The following is a 20819-nucleotide window of genomic DNA, read 5'->3' as shown; positions in this document are numbered from 1 at the left end:
AATCTAAAACATTAGAATAAGTTTCATAAGCTAGCAAAATAAAAATTATATGTTTAAGTTTAGATATTGTAACAGGAAAAAATCCTTACTCAGAATAACAAAACATACAAAATACCTAGGTAAAACTTTAATTGAAAGTATAAATGATCAAAGTAAAGAATGCTGTTCAATTTCCCAAGAATAATTAACTCATCCACAAAATGACTTTGGGATTGAATGTACTTTGGAAAGTATCTCTCATTTTTATAGGCATCCCTATTTTAACCCTATTATTCCACAACAGCAACAAGTTTGCAGCAGGGGAATGAATAGATACCTTACTGTCCTTTACTGATGGTGTTTATGTAGCTCTTGTCCTCAAATAGGCCCCAGCTATTTGCTAGTCTTGGTTACAGCTCACCACAGCCCTGCAGGCTCCTAAGCAGAACTCCCTGGTAAGGAAAGTGAAATGCAGACCCCTGAGCAGTTTGCCCAGAACAAAACAGGGCCCTAACTGCATAAAGCATTTCCCTCCTAGTTCCTAACTCAAACTATATTAACTGCTGTTGTCATAGAATTAGAATGCTTTTTAAGGGCCAGAAGGAACCTTAGAAATTCAATAACGTCATTTTATAGCTGAGAAAGCTGACTGATTTGCCTGAGGTTACATGGTTTATTAATGGCAGGGGCAGGAATAGAAACCATGATCCTTGATGATGCCTTCAAAGAACTGCTTTCTTTGGGGACTGACAAGAAGAATTTTAACCATATGTGGCTACAGGTCCAGAGAGACATTCTTAGAAAATGTTGGATTCAGGAGACTTTGGTTGGAGAGTGTAGAATTAGGACAATGTTTACTTCATCTTGAAACGGAATGAAGGGTCTCAAATTTCCAGGTTAAATGCTTCTGAAACTTTATGCTAAAGCCTTCCCACTGCCCTAGTTTATTTATTTTTAAATCAAGCATGAACTCACCACACGATGTTTGCCAGAGTTTAGATGAATGTCAGCATCAGGCCACTGTAATAATGGTTTAAGATTATTTAATCCCATTACTTATACACTTCATTAGGCTGAGTGAATTGTTGGCAGTGGTTCAGTAAACTTCCTACTTTAGAGGTAAAAAGATGGAAAGAACATAGGGAAGGAGCCTATTCCTTGTTTTCTTTCATATTTACCTTCTATTGCTTAATGGATTATTCAGGATAATTAGCCAGCTCTAGCATGGAATCTGTCAGTGGGTCTTCAGAAGTCTTCCGTACCTACAGAAGAAAGAAATGTCTGTGGCATTCTACTTTCTATTAGAATAAATAGGAGTGAGGGAGAGGTGTGTGTGTGTGTGTGTGTGTGTGTGTGTGAGAGAGAGAGAGAGAGAGAGAGAGAGTCAGAGAGAGACAGACAGACAGAGACAGACATAGAAATAAGAGACGGAGGAGATAGAGACATGACAGAGAGGAGCGTGCTCTAAATGTCAAGCTTAAAATTAAACCTGAAAAATAAGCTCCAGGATCCTAGGTAAGATATTCAGTCTTTTCATTTAAAGAGTTTGGTATAAGGCAAATTATTCTAAGGACAGAATATGTCTATTAAAATGGCACCCACCTTGACCAGCTACTATTCTGTAACCACCCGTTTCTTTGAGCTTCACTTTCCCCACATATAGAATGAAAGCACTGTTTCTTACCTCACATGGTTATATGGTTAAACAAGGATTCCAAGACAATAAGGCTGTGCACAAATCATAGTGAAGGCTTTGTGTATAAAATTTGTAAAGGAGAATTTTCCCTAACTTGATTTAGCAAATGGCAAAACATTCACATTGCTGGTTTCAGAGCCGCTGGAGTCTGAGGGATGATAAGACATGAGACTCTGGAAGCTAGATTTTTCTCTAAATGCCTCGGAGGTCATATGCTTTGCTGTCACCCCGAAGACCTTATTAATAAAATAAAACTCTAGACCCTCTCCCAATTTCTACACTAGGGAACTTCGTACCTTTCACACAGCAGAGGGTAAGGGTGGAGAAGAATTCTCATGCATACTCAAGTTTGAGATCCACGTGTCTGTACTTTTCAGCCTAGCTCATACAGGCAGTGGCCCCAAATAATTTTCCACTCTTACCTCCCATGCTTTTTACAGTACTTGCCCAAGGACTGATATCTGATGTTTCTCTGTCTAGCCTCCGGCTGTTGTCTGCCCCATTTTCTTCCTCTAAAAATCGGAATCAACCATCCTTAAAAAGCTTTCTTGGATCTTCCTCAACTAGATGTGGCCTTCCCTGAACCTGCAAGGTTTCTGTTTCCATTTCTCTCGTGGGATTCAACCTGACCACAACCTGTATGACGAAGCTGTGGGAGTCCTTAACACATGAGTGGTTGAACTCCTCAAAGAGTATGTGCCTGGGGGTGGAGGTCATGTTGGCTTCCCTGTGTCTTTTCTGTAGTGCTTATCAGGTAGGTGAACCTATTATCATTGTTTTTATAGTTATAGGGCACGAAAAGGTGACCTGCATCTACTCTAGATGCCAGTGTCTCCTCACAGTGGCTCGCACACCCTTTGCTTGCCCTCTAGTGCACCCTGGACTTAAGTCTGAGTGTAAGAAGGGAAGAGGAAAATTTGGCTCCCAGAGCCATGATCAGAGTTATTGCTGAGATGTGGATATAAAAGATAGAAGAGAGAGATGTGAGGGTGAGGCCAGCTGTCTAGCTTCCAGCCACAGAATTCTCGTAAGAGCCACTGCAGTCGCTCAAGGGCAAGCACACAGACTCTCCTCACACGGAAAAGTTGCCAAGGAATTTGAGTGGAGGTTCTCTGATGTTCTGATGACTTTGAATGTGGCAGGCCACCTCCCTGTGGTGGCCAGGCTGATAGAAATAAGTAAATAAACAGATAAGATCTCCTTCCTGAATCTCTTCTTTACCTGGCCTCCCTGCAGAGGAGGGAGTGCTGGCAGAGGCAGATGTCCTGGAAACTGTGAAGCAGGCGCTGCTCTTTTTGAATGCCTCATAGTGGCAAGGGCCTAGTAGGTTTTCAAAGAATATTTATTTTTTTAACTGAAGAGTAGTTAGTAATTAGGTCTCCTACTTCTAGTGTATGGGAGATTAGGTGTCAGAAGGGGAGAAAACCTGTATGGGATGTCACAGTTGGATGGATGCACTGAGAATTTGATTTTACTCTGAAATAGTTCATATTTAACTTTTGAGATTACCAGATCTCCTGTAGCTCAGTTTTTGAACATGTATTTATATTAGTGCTTATCAATTTTATAAAATAAGGAATTTCCATGTATATATTTTGTCATCTCCTTTTCCCCCATTACCTTTCCTTAATGGTAAGGGAACTTGATTCTCTTCCTTTTGTCTAGTAATAGACTTCCTTTCAGGCCATCTCTTTTAGATTCCACATATTAGGGGTAACATGAGATACTTGTCCTTCTAGGGACAACCAGAATGTTATTTTGCTCAGTGTGATGATTTCCTGTTCTATCCATGTTCCTGCAAATGACATAATTTTGTTATCTTTACTGCTGAATAATTCTCTACTTTTATCCATTTACGTGTGGATAGGTACCTGGTCTGGTTCCATGTCTTGGCTATTTTGAATTCTGCTACAATAAACATGAGTATGCCAGGATCCCTATAGTATGCTGGCTTTAATTCTTTCGAATATGAACCAAAGCATGGTATCGCTGTATCTCTGTTTTTAGTGTTTTGAGCAAGCTCCTTACTGATTTCCATGGTGGCTGTTCTAATTTACATTCCCATCAGCACTATAAAAGGGTTCCTTTTTCTCCTCCATTCTTGTTAGCATTTATTGTTTTTTGTATTCTTGTGGATAGTCATTCTGATTGGGGTGAGATAGAATCTCAGTATAAATTTGATTTGCATTTCTTTAGTAGCTAAAAATGTTGAAGAATTTTTCATATATTTACAGGTGATTTTTACTTCTATTGAGAAATGCCTGTTCAGTTCATTTGCCCATTTATTGCTTGGGCTATTTGATTTTTTTTATTCTAAGTTTTTTGAATGTTTTATATACTTTAGATATTGATCTTCTGTTGGAAATGTAGCTGGGAAAGATTTTCCTCACATTCCATAGACTATCTCGTCACTTGTTTCCCTTGCTGCACAAAAGCTTTTTAATTTCATGTCGTCCCATTCACTGATTCTTTCCATTATTTCCTAGACTAGTAGAATTCTGTTCAGGAAACCCTACAGCTTCAAGTGTTTCCCTATGTTTTCTTGTAGCAGTTTCAAGGTTTCAGGTTTTATACTCACATATTGGATCCACTTTGAATTGATTTTTTTAAAGGGCCTGAGAATTCTTGAAGTAATCTGAAAAGGAGAGACATGTGATGACTTTTTAAATTGTATCCATTTATTTTTGAAAAGATAATAAACATCTTCCACAGAAGTTATTCTTACCTTATGAGCTCTTTATTAATGCTAAAATATATACGAGGCTATTTAAATGAATACAACTCATGGGACATGTAATCTGAAATGAAACTGAACCTTCTAAATTGTATTCTTTTCAAAAGTGAACTATTTTTATTTTTATTCTAGTGGAGGCAAAGAATCTAAAGAAGTTCCATTATAGAGCAAAACAAATATGCAGAGAGTTTTTCCACAGAGTGAAAAGTACTAAGTGTGTTGGGGCTGAGGGAAAAGCCCTGGGAGAAGAGAATGCAGGAGCGTTTGAAGGAGATAAGCAATCCAGCAAGACAGTCTTTGGGGAGAAAGCTTATACTGAAGTGTCATGATCCATCTTATTTTCACCTAATTCTACATATTTATTAACCCTTTATACAGATTAATAAAGTAAAGGCTTTGAAAACCATGGCCTTTGACAAATGAAGATTAGTGCAGAACTTTGAGTTCCTGGACTCCAGATCTCAGCTTCTGATTTGCTCTTAAGTAAATCCATGCTACTGGATGGCCTCTTATCATATAGAAATTTTTTTTTTTAAATCAGCAAGACTCCATTTTGCATCTCTCAGCTTCCGGTTTGGTTAGCTCTGCTTTGCAAATTCTTCTATATTCCCCTCCACCTGAATACATGCACTTCCTTCCCTGTATTTCCAGAACTTTTATCTGTACTTTGGTGTTAATATTTCCCCTCTCTTTTAATCCTTTTCTATATCTTCTTTATAATGGTAGATAATCTCACTTTTATATAAAGAAACTGTGAGCTCCTTCGGAACAAACTTGGTTTGGTTTGGTTTTTGTTTTTCTGTTAGTTTCTCTGTATCTCTTTTCCCTATGCACCACCCAAAGTTACTCTGGTTTGCTCAAAATAGTATCCAAAAGAAGACCTCTTTCCTTAGGGAGTATTTAATGCATTCACTTTTTAATGACTTATTTGTAGGTTTTAACTTCCATAACAGAATACATAGTCTGTGTGCTTTAAACAACAGATACTCATTTTCTCCTAATTCTAGGGACTGTGAAGTACAAGATCAGTGAGCCACCATGACGGGGGCTAGTGAAGATTCTCTTCCTGATTTGCAGATGCTGAGCTTCTCACTGTGTCCTCACATGGAGAGATGCATGGGTGGAGCAAGCCCTCTGCTTGCTCTCCTTATGAGGGCACTAATAATCAACATGAGGGCCCCACCCTCACAACCCTATCTAAATTATCTTCCAAAAACCCCATTTCCAAATACTGTCACATTGAGAGCTGAGAGTTTCCACATCTGAATTTAGAAGAGATTCCATTTAGTTCCTTGCAGTTATTTAAACCGCTAGACCATAGGTCTATAAATGCATTATCAGCAATGGTTGATGGAATAGAAGTTAGACTATCCTGTTTCTGGTGATAGAAGCTACATACTTTAGTTATTTAGAAGATGTTCACTGAGCATCTTGTTGCCTTTAAAGAATTTTTTTAAATACTCCTTGGGGTCCTATTAACATTCAAGCCCTGGTGCATTTTCCTTTAACAATATATTTGACCTACTAGCTCTGATCTCATTTTTAGGAAAGAAAAAGAAAAAGAAAGACTTTTTTTTTAAAGAGAGGACTATTGCACATTCCTATTAGATCATTAGGAAACTGGCTCAAGTGGCAGGAAGCCAGAGCAGCCTGAGTCTGGCCGGGCAGGGGCTATAGGTCATTCCAGCAAAGCTGCTGAAATAACGATGTGTTCTCCCATAAAGTGTTCTTTGTCAAAGTCCCTTTTGGAATTAACTCCTCATGCATGGATCAATAAACCTCACCAACTTGCCAGTATAATTAAGAGGTGGCAGGTTAAGCAATACTGTTAATTAAGTTCAAAGTAAAATCAAATGAAGAAGATTGTTTTTGTGAGATCGTGCTGTCAGATTTTTCTCAAGGGTGACTCAGTTCTCATAGAGGACCATTCAGGGAAGGGAGGTGATCGCTGTCTCCACTGCCTTGGGGAAAGTGAGCTTTCTTCCTTCTGCACATATTTAACTGAATTGTAAACTACCTGCGATTGTAGGAGACGCTGAAGGAGTACCTTCTGGGCGCACAGGACTGTGCTCAGTGCTGGAAGAATACAGAGCAGCACGAGACTCAGGACTCAGGATATGAGCCCTTAGACTGGTGGGGAGGTTCCTACCTGCAAACAAATACGATACAAGGCAAAGTCGCCTGGCTTTATCTGTGACAGATTCAGCGGTGGTGAGAGGTCAGGGTATGCTCTGGCATGGGGTCAGGCAAGGAGGCACCAGAATCAGTAAAGACCTCCCAGAGGAGGCAGAATTTCATCCAGGCCTTGATTGTGGAGTTGGAAAATGGATTTTGGTAAAGGAGAAAGAATGAGTGAGAAGAATTCCAATTTCTAAATAATTATTTTCCATGTTGAACTCCACCGCAGTTTTCTAGATTGAAGGAAATTATATCAGCCTCTTGATCAATAAGGATGTATTGAGTATTACCTATCTGTTACTCTGGAGAAAATATGAAGGTAGAAGAGGTTAAAACATATATATATATATATATATATATATATATATATATATATATATATATTCTGCTTTGCGGAGGTTTTGCTGCAAAAACAATTTTAGGCTCATCATCTCCTCTGTAGGCATCTTAACAGAATTCATTACAAAGGCCGAATTTTTTTGTCCTAAAGCCTCATGAAATCCAGAGCTAAAGGAAAAATAATGTTGATGCTGTCATTCCTTTGTTGATAAGGTAGATACCATGCTTAACAGCTATAAAAGCACCACAAGACACTGCTAAAGAGTTTAAATTCATTTTGCTGCTAGAATTGACTAGAAGTCAACCTTCATGTCTTTGAGTGGAAAGAACCTTGAAGATTCTCTTAACCCAAGACCCTCTTATTTTAGTAAATGAAGCCCAGTGGGGATAGAGTTTCCAGGTGAAAGGGCCATGTGGGTTTATAAATCATATAACAGTTAGTATATTATTTGGTATTTTTAGGAAAGAATAACTTGGCTCCCAGTTACTGTTGGAGAGTATTAAGTGTAGGAATGAAAAATATTTTCTCTGTGCCCTCTGAAGGACTGATAGAATCTATGAAATAAACTGGCAATAGACAGATTTATAGGAGGAAAAGAATACAAATATATTAAGTGCATGGGGCACTTCAATAAAGGAAAGTGAGTACGCAAAACCCTAGAGATAAGAGCAGCTTAATACCTTCATTTTAGAGAAAGGTGGAGAGAGCTGTAGGCAGTTTAGAAAAAAGTAAATGATTTGGGAGAAAGATGAATCGCCCCTTAGGAGAATAAGGAATAGCCTCCTATTAAGTTTGTCTCAACATAGTAGTGACCTTCAGGCTCCTGTCCTGTAAAACAGTTAATCTTCCCCAGCTGAGGACATTTCCGGGGAAAAGACTCATGCCAGTTGTATTCTTTCTGTGTTTAGTAAAATAAGGAATCCAGGACAAGAAACAAGAGTGCAAAAGGGCACAGACGCCTGGGTTCAGAGGCCTGCCAGTCTTCTGTAGTTCAAAGCACTTAGCGTGCCAAAGCCCCATACCTTGAGGTATCATTTTCTGAGCCTCAACATTGGCAACTATATTTAATAATCTGCCTGTTTTCCAGCTATGTTAATTATATATCCTTTAGCATTTAGCACCTGTAGCAACTGCTTTGCATAATAATATCTTACACTTAAACACATGTGCCCAAAGTACGTTTATAGTTGTTTTTCATTTAATGTTCACAACAATCCCACACAGCAGGTGTTCTTTCTTGATTTGATATGAGAGAACTGAGGCCCAGAGCATGTATACCAGAGAGTTAAGACACTGAAACAGGTCTCTCTGACTTCTGTTTCCTAACCCCGAGTCTAGTTTTCTGACCTTTGCACATCAGTTGCTTGCTTAAATGATCCAGTCCATTGAAATCCACCTAACGAATATTTACTAAGTATCCTCTGCATTTCACATATTTTAATGGTCATTAGGTGGATAAAAATTTAAAAGACAAAAATCACCTAATTCTCAAGAAGCTTTATGGTTAAATGAAATAGCCAGATGGAGAGAAGAACCCCCCCCCAAATAAAGACCAAAATAAAAGATAACAGGAAGCAAGCAGGTAGAACTTTTGCAAAAGGTAAAGAAACCAAGAAATGAAGAAAGGAAGGCAAGAGGACAGAAGGAGATGAAAAAGGAACTGAAGTGTGTTCTGTACATGTACTGTCCCTCCACTCTGAATGTAAGCATTATGTACTGCACACATGCACTAATAGAAATAAAAATTGAAAAAAAACATTTAGAATAAGTGCCATTGCGGACACAAAATGTCTTTTGAGGTGGCAGCGAAACAGCGAGGGGCACATTGTGTTACCGTTCATCTAAACATCCCAGGGTCTTGTCTTCCTGCCGGGGTAGTTACCATCACACTGTGTCTCTTGTCGCTTTTCTTCATTCCTTGGGGCTCCTTAAGCGGGCCTCAGACTCTCTTGACATCCGGTTAATACTGGTTGATGGTGCTGATGGTTTTCTCCTCGGACTTCCACAACACTGAAAGGAGTTTCTGTTGGCCCTTAGGCACAATAGACTTTAATGGGTGAGTTGTCTTTTTAAGAAAAATAAGTAACTTTACAATGAGGTGGTTTCTAAATACCAACCTATGCAACAAAATGACATTCTCTTTTTTTCCTTAAGTTTATTGGTACGTTTTAAGTATACAATACAGTTATATTCATCATTGGAAACTTGTACCTTTATATGATATATCTTTTTTCTTATTTTTCCCCCATTCCCTGCCCTCCCTCCAACCCCTCCACTCCTCCTTATTTACAGACTTTGTTTCCATTTTTTTTTTTTTTTTTTTTTTTTTTGGTACCAGGCATTGAACTCGGGTCCTTGTGCTTGCACAGCAGGCGGCCAAACCACTGAGCTAAATCCCCGGCCCCCTTTCCCTGTTTTAACTAGCTAATGCCCAACCACTCTTTGTAGTCCAGAGTCATTGAATCGTTACTGTCAGTAGGAGCTGTTCAAATATCAGAACAGTCTAATGGGACTAATAACTTCTAATTATTGGCAAGTATCTTATCGGTATTGTTTCATTGATGTTTGAAGTGGTATCAAATATCCCAACTGTTTTTCACCAAGGAGAGACAGATTTCAGGACAATTCAGAAATACATCAGTATTTTCAAATTTATGGAAAATTTTTTCCTCATAGTGTAGTTGTTGATTAAGTTTGCGAATTGTACACCTTTGAATTCTGCTGAAGGAAGGCTGCAATCTGTGTGGCTTCATTTCGTTATATATTACAATTGGAATATTCTGTAGCTCATTTACATATTTCCCTTTTCTTGAAATCTTACTGGCAAGCTTTGTAAATAAATGTTATTTCTCAGAAATACTAAAAATAAAGCAAAAATGTAGTCTCTTCTCATTAATGTTCAAAAGAGCTTTCTTTCCCTTAATCATTAAATTCTATGGTGTCCTCAGTCTAATTCTGCTATGTATCCGAGCTCATCATAAAGACTTTAGGCGAGCAGTCTCTAGTAGAAGTCACCCTTTGGAGTCAGTCTCTAAGCATTTCCTAAAAGTGCTAGTGTACACAATGAATCAGAAGGGAAATGAGTAAATCTGGCTTGATTTGCGAAACACCAAGACACACATCCATGTGTACTTACAAATTGAGCACACACTCATGCCAAAGCCAGGAACCCTACAACAAAGCAAAGCTCAATTTACCTTGAAAGGATATAAAATTTTACACTTGCCAAAAAATTATTTTTTAGAAAAATTATATAGACATTTTTAAGCAGACACTACAGCACTAATTTATCAACCAAGTGACAATTTAAATGGGACAAGAGAAGAGAAACTGTAATTTAAATTTTTTTTTTTAGCGAGATACGTGTGTGTGTGTGCTTCTGTGTGTAGGGTTGTATTGAATTTGAGAATAATTTATGGAAAGTATTGCCAGGATGGTATTTTAGATGCTCACAATTTGAATTTAAACTACTCAATGGGATCATTAAGATTATTATGCATGTTTTCCAAAGAACTTGAATTCAAATGACAACTTTAAAAAAAAAAAAAACATGTCCTTTAAAAACTGAGGAATGTTATTGCACTTAGAAAAACTCATATAATTTGAAGTAATTTCCCACCTCTCCTTCTCAGATAATGTGCTCCAGATAGAGGGATGTTGGAGAACTGCATGCTGCAGGCACATTACACTGATAAACAGAAGTGGACTGTAAAGCAGGCTTTATGGACGATGAATTATTTCATTTAGAACAGTCGACAGCAGGAAATCAGGAAGGGGTGTGGATCCTTGTGCGGCTGAAGCATAGATCTGATGATGGCAGAGGCTCTTTGAGTAGTACACAAAAGCCTCCTCCGAACTCATCACTTGTGCCAGTTGGTTCCCTTTGTGTGGCTAGGCCGTGAAATATAGACATCTACTTTCATTTTGTGCCAGTTCACTAAGTCAAGAATGCAGCAAAAAGAAAAAGAGGAATGCTTACTTATTTTTCAGATGGAGTTTTTTGCAATGAATTTTGCAAAAGTGATTTTGCAATTGATGTACCATTTCTTTTAAAAAACAAGTGCAGTTCTAGTGATGGGACATATCCTATGCATTTCAAATTTACTAGCTTTTCCTTTTGTTTAATTCTCTGAAAGTTATACAGTTACTTCTTATTTTGAATAGAAATCTTACATTTATTTATGCTCCTCAGAGAAAACAACTAACACATCTTTCACTTGACAGCCTGAAGTCCGTAAGCTCATCTGAATTTTCTCCTGTTTTGCGTAAATTCTAGTCCCTGTATTCATTTCTAGTCTGTGCTGCTATGAAGACCTCTAAGGATCTTGACCACTTCCTTCTGGATTGGTTCAGCATGTCTGCAGCATGAAGAATTTTCATTGGCTTGAAAAAAGAGATGGTCCTGTAGGACATGTAGAGCTTCTGTTTTTAAAAATGAGAGCAATAACAACACAAGAAGATTCTGAGTTATTTTGTATTTTAAAGTTAAAGGAAAATTTTATAACCTATCTCTTAATGTAGAATAAAATGAGGTTATACATTAGGCCTTGTTCTCTCCAATCTGTTTTAAGCAGAAGTGAAATGAAACATATGACATTTATCATTGTCTAACTTACTGTATATTTATTTCCTCTTCCTGCAGTGGTAACTTATTCATTCTTTACTCCTTTAACATTTTCAATGTAGGTGGTGTTTATTAATTGTTGAGTTTACAAAAGTTAATAACTATTTAGTGCTTTCTAGTGTATAAAACATTTTCAACATAAATTTGAGCCTGATGAACAGATGTAATTATTTTTATTTAAAAAAAAAAAAATATGAGGAAACCAAGGCTCCAAAGGCTGAAAGGATTTAGCCCAACACAGAGAGCTAGTCAGGAGTGTCTTAGTTACTTTCTCATGGCTGAGACACAATTCCCCACACCACAGTTCTAAGAAAGAGAGGTTTATTTTGGCTCACAGTTTGTAGAGGCTTCAGTCACTGGCTCCAAGACAGGGCAACATGGCAGAGGGGGCTGGCAGAACTGAAAGAGCTCATGGCATGGCAGTGGGAAGCAGAGAGTCAAAGAGGAAGGAGTAAGGGAGATAGATCCATCCAGGCCATGCCCCAGGTGAACCACTCCTCCAACCAGCCTTCACCTCCCAAATCCCATTTAGCTGCAGACTAATCCACTGATAAATGTCAAGCCTCTCTGGTCCAGTCACCTCTCAAAAGCCCATCTGTGAGCACATGAGACTGAGGATGGGGGCATCTAGATATAAACCATAACAGTGGGCATTCATATGCAAAACATCATGGCTTCAAACTCATTTAGACAGGGGCATCCATAAGTCAGCCTTCTGCCCTTCTTGGTGTCTGCCTGGATAGGGCATATTTGTCAAAGGTTTGGGAGGACTAAGACTTCTGATTTCTGCCTCCCTATCAGAGCTGTTAATGGGATTCAAGGACTTTGGAATCGAAGGAGCTGTGAGAGCAGCATGTCTTTGGAGTGAACATTGCAATCTCTCTGTTATTCAAAATGAATCTTGGACAACACTTGAGAATGAATAGTCTGTCCCAGTCAGAACTAAGACTGCAGCCTCTTCGTATCCAGATCCATCAGTGTAAGTAGAAGGGGTGAGGCTTCAGTGAAAAGGGTAACATTGCTTGGTTAATCTCTGGAGTGGAGGAAAGGGCTCCAGTGCAGGACTTCTCATCTCCACCATGTCCTCAGCCAGTAGGCATAGTCCTGCGGTAGCTGAAGCTTATGGTGGGTCCAGACCTTCAGTAGAAGTCTACTGCTTTTCCTTGTTTCTCCTTTCTAGTGAAAAACCTTCCTCCTTCTCCTCGCCTTCCTGCCTTCACCACCAACATCGCTCCACATGTCCCACCAGAATGCCCTCCGAACCCCCATCACTCATTCTATTTCTGAATCCATCCCTCTATGAGATAGTCCCCATGTCTCTATCAGAAGGCTCTGGAAAACTTACCTGACCACTTGGCTCAGTCTGCACATCCCAAAAGCTACAAGGTGGTGTACAGAGCTCAACATTTAAATTGAAGAGATATTAATTTCAATCCACACCCTGCCACTTTCTACACTGTAAGATGAAATGACAGGGCTCGAGGTCTTCATTTCTCTAAGACAAGGATTTCTCGTCTATTAAGCCAGGCAGATAAGAGGAGGTGCTTATTTTTTGAGGCTATCAGCTAGAACTGAATGAGTTCACCTGGGATAAGTGCCTAATATGGTGCCTGCTATCAGGGATGCCTGATAAATACTGGCTGTTATCATGGAGATTTACCCTGAAGAACCTATCTTATACTTTCTCTGGCAAGCAATAAAAATGCACTATAAGAGTTTGTTTTATAATGTCTTCCCTCGATCACTTGCCTCTCTGTCCTGTGACTCTTTCCTAGCAATATTCGATTCTGGATGAACACCACCACTTGTCTTTTGCTCGCCAAAGCAGCTGGATGTTGCTAGAGAAAAGCACAGGCACACTGATAGTATTAAAAACTGGTGACCAAGCTGGATGTGGACCTCAGCCCTACTCTACAGACTTATATCTACTCTCAGATGTTTCATAAATGTTATCTTCTACCCCAAGTTTTAACTGTGCCACCCACATTCCTTCTAAAGGGATGACATTCCCTTGTTCTTTGCAGTGAAAATGAAATCTGCTAGAAGACATTCACTGGGTGTCTGCTGTCAGATTTGTTCCTCTTAGTGCCTGTCAGATTATCAGATGCTCTGTCTTCTCAGGCTTTTCACTCCATAGACTTTCCATTCTTTATCCTACATCTTCCGCCTCTTTCCCTCTCAGTTGACTTACTGTCAACAGCATCCAGCTATGTTCTAGCATGGGCAATATTTTCCTCCGTGAATCTCACACCTCCCTCTTAGCTACTGATGTCTCCACCACTTCACAGAAAAATGCTTTGGGTGTAGGTTTTTAGAAATCCTTTCCCATTTGTTTACCTAGCATTCTGCCTTCTCTCCTGCTTGGCCTCTTTCTCACCAGTCCTACATTGACTACAGTAGCTGAAGACATCGGTGACTTCCACATTGTGGAAACCATTGTTCTCCACCAGTGCTTACCATGATATCTCGGGGGGTGGGCATTTTGCCCATGATGTTCTCCTAACTTCTTTGGCATGTCCAGCCTCCCAGTTTAATCCTCACTGATTTCTCAGTTTCCTTTGCTGGCTTGCATCCTCCTTCGTGACTCAACTATCTCTTTAGTCATTCTCATCTCTTCTCAAACTTGCCATCTATATGCTGCCACGTTGCACATAGGTACCTTGATGGTATTGAACTTAGCCATTCTGATAGGTAGTGGTATCAAATTACAGTTGTAACTTGCATTTCCTTAATAGCTAATAATGTTAAACCTCAATGCTGTAGCAATAATGCAGCAAATGGATCACTCATCCTTTGCAGGTGAAATATAAAATGGTACAACCACTCTTAAGGACGGTTTGAGAGGTTGTTGTAAAACTAAACATGTACCTCCCATATGACCCATTTGTACTACTAGGCATTTATCCCAGGGAAATGAGGACGTCTGTTTGCTCAAACATAGCAGCTATGTTCATGACAACCCCAACCTGTAAATGATCCAGATGTCCTTCAACAGGTGGCTGATTAAACTATGATACATTCTTACCCTGGAATACTGTTCAGCAAATAAAAGGAAGAAATTCTTGATCTATACACAGCAACTTCTCATAGGAGAATTATGCTGAATGGGAAAGGCCAATCCCCTTGGTTATATGGTGTATGATTCTATGCATAGCATTCTTTAAATGGCGTTATGGAATTGGGGAAAAGATTAGTGATTGTCCAGCCTTAGGGAGGGGAGCAAGGAGTTAAGATTGAGGGATTTGGGGTGAAGAGTAGACATATTTACTTAAAAGGGCAATAGAAGGAATCGTGGCGATGTACTTGACTGTGTTGGCAGATATGTAAATCTAAACAAGTGATAAAACCACATAAAACTAAATACACATATGTTTATGAGTACACACACACACACACACACACACACACACACACACACCACAAGCAAATGAGTATCAGTAGAACTGGGCAAATCTGAATAATGCCAGCTAATTATACCAAGATAATATCCTGACCCTAATACTATACTGTAGATTTACAAAGTGTTAACACTAGGGGAAAAAGGGATGAAAGGGTACACAGTCTCTCTGTCTGATTAACTCCAACTTCAAGTGACTCTATAGTTATCAGAAAATGTAATGTTTATTTAAAAGTTTTTGTATATTTGAAATAAAAATACTTGTTTGAACTGCAAAAAATCAATTAATTGATAAAATATTGAAAAACAAAAATTGCAAACCTTTCCTTTTCTTTCCACAGCTTTGCATCTCCTTTTGCTGTCACTTAAACATACACCCCGAATCTTCGTTCTCTCTGATCTCTCACCTTCCATTCACAGTTTAGCTCCTTGCATTCTGGCTTCTGTCCCCCTTCTGCACTTACACCGCTAATGGGGTTTTTTTCTTCCATTGTGAAAAAGTCTTTATTTTAAGAAAAAAAAATTCGTTTACAAAAATTTTTTAACAGGCTGGGGATTTAGCTCAGTGGTTCTGGTGCCTGCCGCACATGCACAAGGTCCCAAGTTCGATCCCCAGTACCAAAAAAAAAAAAAATTTTAACAAGTTTCACTTAACAAAATACACCCAAGAGGAAATCACATTACAAAGAAAGCTTTAAGTCAAGGCCTCTCCAGTGACCTCTTTGCTGCTAAATATGCTGAAGCCTTTCATTCCTTATTATTCTCCAGCATGTAAAGACACTGACAGGACCTCCCTGAGCATTTTCTTCATTTGGCTTCTGTGACTCCACACACTGGGTTTTCTTCCTACAACTTCTCACTCAATTTCATAGACTTCCTGTCTTCTTTTCATTCCCTAAATTCAGAGTTTTGCTGAATTCTGCCCTAATCCTTGTCTGGTTTCATTCTACACTCCTGAGTGATTTCATCTGCTTCCATGACTACAAAATAACGTCTGTGTACTAAAACCTCTGGCCCAAATATGCAGCCCAGACCTCTCTCTGAGCTTCAGTCTTTACCAGACAGTCTTCCTAAGTGGGCTCACAGACCCCCCAGTGCCACAAGTCCTTTAAACCTGCTGCTCTGGTTAACCTGCTTTTGCTTCTGTATGTCTCGTTTCATTTATGTGGCAAGTTCTTTCAAAGTTCTTCAGAAAATCTCCATTACCTTGAAGAGAAAATTCATACTCCTCAGACAAACATACACACACACACACACACAAACACACACACACACACACACACACACACAGAAACACAGTGCTATCTCTTCCCTCTGAGGATAGCAAGTACTTTCTCTTTGTGAAATATGCATCTTTCCTCTGTTCCCATCACTTGGCAAGAATTATCCTTCCTCTGACTTCTGTTTAGACATCACTTTGTCCTGAAAAGTAAATGTGATTCTTGTATCATATCCTCCCCAGCATCCTGTAATAGCACGGTCTACTTTACCCCACTGTAGCATTTACAAATTTGTGTATAAATCGCCCATTTATTTCTCATGAACCCCATTAGCAGTAGATTCTCTCTTAAGCAGGTATGGAATTTTGTTCCTCCTTGCATCCTCCATAGTAAGCATTCGGCAGATATTTCTGGATGGAGGGTTGAACTGAACAGAGCTGAGATCACTGACGGCAAAGTCCTTTGCATAAGCTAACAGGGTGGCTGAAGGTAAAGGATCATGCACTTGGCTCAGTGGTTTCAGTTTCCACTCCTCTCCTGCACAGCTTCATTTCCAAACCTTCTGATCATTTTCTCTGAATCTGGACGGCATCCCTTTCTGTTCTCTTCTAGCTACTCTCCATCTCTTCTACACCACGCACATGGATCAGGGTGAACCACCCCCCCCACCCCCCCACCAGTGCTGACTGTTCATACTGCCACCATAGGACATCAGCCCCTTCTGGGTCTCTGCGGCTGGGCTGCTGTCATCCTTGCCAGTTCCATCCCCATAGACATTGCTCTTCCTCCCCATTCGTAGCTGCTCCAACCTCAGTAGTGACTGCACCTAACGTGTCACCTCAGCCATAGTGCATAGGGTGCGTTGTTTTCCAGTAGTTGCAGTAACCTGCCTGATTTAGTAGAAAGTACAATGAACTAGAAATGGGGAAAGCTGAGTGCACCTTAACTGGTCAACTGGCCTTAGCAGCTGACCATAGCTCTTGTCCGTTTAGTTCACACAGATCCTAGATTCCCTTTAAAGGGTTTTTTAATTTTTTTATTAGTTATGCAGAATAATGATGCTCATTTTGGCATTATTTCTGCATGCATACAACATACTTTCATCATTTCCACCTCTTCGTTATCCCTCTGCCCTTTCGTCCCCTTCCCCATTCACTTTCTGTGCTCTAATAATCCCCCTTCTACATTCCTGTCATCTGTTTTTTTTTGATGATGTTGTTTTTAGATTTTACCTGTGAGAGAAAATGTGATATTTGTCTTATGTGAGTCAGGGTTCTGTCACTGAACATGGAAATCTCTAGTTATTCAGTTGCATTTTCCTGCCAATGACATAACTTTATTCTTCTTTATGGCCAAGTAATTCTCTGCTGTGTATATATATCATATTTTCTTTATTGGTTTATTTGTTGGTGTGGACCTAGACTGATTCAGTAGCTCAGCTGTTGTAAATTACACTATGATAAACATGGGTATCTCTATAGTACACTGACTTTCTCTCAAGGATATACTAAGGGTGGTGTAGCTAGATTAAATGGTAACTCTGTTTTTAGTTTCCTGAGGAACCTCTATACTAAATCCATAGTGGCGGTACTAATTCACATTTCCGCCAACAGTGTATAAGGGCTCCTTTTCCCCCTAAAGCCTTGCTAGCATTTATTATTCTATTTGTATTCTTGATGATAGCTATTCAGGCTGGGCTGAGAGCAAATATCCCAGTGTTCTGCATTGTGGCCAGATTATACATTTGCAATGATGCGGGTGAAGAAATCTTTATAAAATACAAATCTATGTAGTGTTTTAAAGTTTTTATTGTGACTTCATATCCATTATCTTATGTATTCCTCAGAAATTTGAAACTGAGGCTCGGCAACTTGTTCTTCCAAACTGAAATAATAAAGTGATGTCAGTAATTTTGAATGTGTGTAAAAGTGTTGTAAAAACAATTTTTAAAAACTATCCATTAGACTAAAAGAGTAAGGAAATGCATCGGCAGTTTATAAAAGATGAAATGAAAAGTTAATGACCCCATGAAAAGATGTTAAACTTCATTTTATTTAAAGAAGAGTTTAAAATATCATTTCTTCCCTTTTCAGATTGGCTAAGACTTACTGATTTAGTACCTGGTATTGGCTAAGATAGGAAAAAGCATGTACGCTCCTGTGTATTAGAGAACAAACTGAAACAAAAGTGAGCACTACCTTTCATAACTTTAAATGTACACATATTTTGACTTTGCAATTCCCTTTCAAGTAGTAATGTGTTATAGAGATATTTGCACAGGAGCATGGCTATACACCTATTGCACCATTGTTTGCAGAACCATAAAGGGACTAGTAAAATAAAATTACAAACTAAAGAAAATATGAGTAATGCATGGGAGCTATCAGAAAATCAAAGTAAACCTGCAGGTAGTGATAAAACACCCAAGAAGAAAACCATTTTTAAGTAAATAAATATAAAGAATCCTGTAAATAAAGGACAGATAAAGGCTCTTACTTGTGTTTAAAGAGAAAATTTGAGAGCCAGGGTAACTCAGTGGCAGAGCACTTGCCTAGCCCAGAGGAAGCCCTGGGTTCAATCCTCAGCACCAGTCCCCCACCAAAAAAAAAAAAAAAAAAAAAAACTATGAAAGTAATACTTCTGTGTGAATATATATTTTTGAGTGTATATATATTGAAAACCTCTAGGAATACTCAACTTTTTGGTAGTTTTCTCTCCAAAAGAATTTTACTTTTCAGATTATAACTTTCTAGCTTAATTAAATTTTAAATAAGTAAGTAATCATGTGTTGCCTGTAATGAGTTAGAATTTAGCTTTTTTTTATTCCAGTGTCAGTGTTTTTCATTGCTTTGCCCAGCCTAATTGACCCCCCCAAAAATCTTAAAGGAAATAAAGAAACTTTCTATAAGCACTAGATTTAAGTGTCTTTTAATGTAAAAAATAATTCCAAATGATAAGGCAGAATCATTGCTTTCGGTCGCAAAACAAAGCAGATGACTTTCCTGCAATTAGACAGGAGAGTGGAAGTCACCCTGAGTGGAAGTGACAGCAGTCACCTCTACAGGTCAAGCCCTGCCTCGGGAGAAAGGAGTACAAGCCCCACTCTGTGCTCTGCCTGGCCCTTCTGCCACCCAGATGCCTGTACCCACCTTCATCTCCAAAGTAGCCTCTTGAAGGGAGAGAGCGAGAGGTCTCTCTGAAATTCAGCCATAGCCTGTTGCTCTCCCATGTAGAGCCATTCCATGGTTCCTTACTCCATGGTTCCTTGCTCCTAGTCCTGCATATAAAAGCCGAGCTTCTTAACATATTTTAATATGACTGTTTAAACTGGCCCGAGCTGCTGATATGTGCTCTGAATGAACACGCGCCACGCGTATGTGGCTGAGATAAGACACTTGTGTATCTCTCCAACCTCATGTCATCACTGTATGCTAACCACATGGAACTCGTTTCGTTTCTCCAATTGCACCGTGATTGCTCTATCCACAGCCCTTTGCGTGCAATCTTTCTCTGCCCAGGACACTTTTTCTTGGGCTATTGCCTGGCTACACGTTCCTATCCTAACGTTCTCAGTTGATTACCCTTCGTGAAGCCCTCTTTGTCTTCCCAAGTTGGTTTCTGCTGCTCATGTGTCATGTTCATAGTGTCTGCATAACTCCCTCCCTAGTGCCTGTTATTTTTTAGCATGGGTTCTGGTTTTGCCTCTGGTTCAGCATCCCACTCTGTGAGGATAGGAAAAGTCCACCTGTTGGATTGAGTGCTGTGCTATACTCCCTGCCGTAACCCTGTGCTTTATACAAGGTAGATGCTCAGCCCCAGTGGTCTTTAGAACCAACAAAAAACCCTCATTTTATTCCTATTCCAGGCTCTCTTCCCACTTCCTTCTTTCCAGTTCTGTTCCTTCACTCAAAGTAGTATATACAGCCTAGTCATCCACAACCTACTCTCAGAGTTTTTGGACAGGATATGGAATAACAATCTAATGCCCTTCAAGATCTTCTTTTAATGGGAAAGGACAGAGCACTGGAGTTGTTCTTGCTTTGAGAAATGCTTTTCATCATTTCTAGTGTCAGCTACAATCAAGTGGATTCAGCATGAGTTGTTCTACATTTACAACCCCTGGGAGCTGCACTGTCACACCCTCCTCTTCCTGCCACCTAATAGAAGCTCATTCTCCACCCCCACATAGTGCTGGGCATCACCAGTTTTGCCACTGATGCAAAACGGGGACCCAAATCCTATCTTTTATTTTAGTGCTCTAATAAGCTTCGTCTTCAAATCTTGAAACAAAATGTCGAGTCTGTGCAGCCATATTTTAGCTGCACGGACAGTGTGAGATAGCAAAGATGCTGAATTTAATTTAAAACTTGCTTGCTTCTTAGTGTGAGGAAAGATCTTTATAAAACAGAAGTGACAGTGTTAAAGCTACCAGAGATGGAAGAAGTCAGGGCTAAGGACTGCAAGGAAGTGTGCTTCTAGTCCCTCTGGTGGGCACTGCTCCACATCACAGGGAGCCCAGCCTTGGTGGCTGCTGGCTTCAGAGGGGCTGGCCAACAGCAGTGAGAAGCACAGAATTTACTTCAATGGAATGAAGAGATTGCAAGGCCGAGTCAAACCTCCTTTTCCCAGTGACACTGAGGCGCACATCAGG

General features: G+C 39.5%; 1 protein-coding gene and 1 long non-coding RNA gene across 23 annotated transcripts in view; one reads left to right on the top strand and one right to left on the bottom strand.

Moving 5' to 3' along the window:
- Lpp (LIM domain containing preferred translocation partner in lipoma) overlaps window positions 1-20819 on the top strand; it is an 847859-nt gene that overhangs the window by 527869 nt on the left and 299171 nt on the right. The gene's annotated exons all lie outside the window — the stretch shown is intronic.
- LOC147825399 (uncharacterized) lies at window positions 56-19587 on the bottom strand. The gene is made up of 4 exons (XR_015441156.1): window positions 19318-19587; window positions 8762-8959; window positions 4254-4310; window positions 56-1241 (listed from the first exon to the last, which is right to left on the bottom strand). It is a non-coding gene; the product is annotated as an uncharacterized LOC147825399 (long non-coding RNA).

Source organism: Heterocephalus glaber, unplaced genomic scaffold (assembly GCF_053883595.1).
Source record: "Heterocephalus glaber isolate CG9 unplaced genomic scaffold, H.glaber_assembly_v1.0 deba00001504, whole genome shotgun sequence".
NCBI lineage: Eukaryota > Metazoa > Chordata > Mammalia > Rodentia > Bathyergidae > Heterocephalus > Heterocephalus glaber.
This window is presented reverse-complemented; position numbering and strand designations above follow the sequence as displayed.